Genomic DNA, 338 nt, shown 5'->3' on the forward strand with positions numbered 1-338 from the left:
TTGGCCCCTTCTTCTGGTTTGTCCTCTGTGTTGAAGGGGCTTGTAAATAGACTTGTTTGTTTATTTGTCGTCGGGACAAACACGTCAAGTGGAACATGCGGCATTTTTGCTTTGCAGAAGAGAACTAAAGTGCTTTTGTCTTGAATTAGAGAGTTAAAGTACTTCTGTCTCGAATTAAATCCTGGAAAGGCGAGAAAGCAGTCCCGCGGGAAGACAGGCACAGTAGAGCTCCACGGATTTGCACTAAACTGCGTCAGTCGCGAGTGCCCAGCGATCCTCTCAGTCGCCAGCACAACCAGATGAAGTAAATTCAAATTCGCGGAAACGCGGAAAAAAAG

This window comes from Eimeria tenella, genomic scaffold (assembly GCF_000499545.2).
Source record: "Eimeria tenella Houghton genomic scaffold, Eth_scaff2220, whole genome shotgun sequence".
Taxonomy (NCBI): Eukaryota; Apicomplexa; class Conoidasida; order Eucoccidiorida; family Eimeriidae; genus Eimeria; species Eimeria tenella.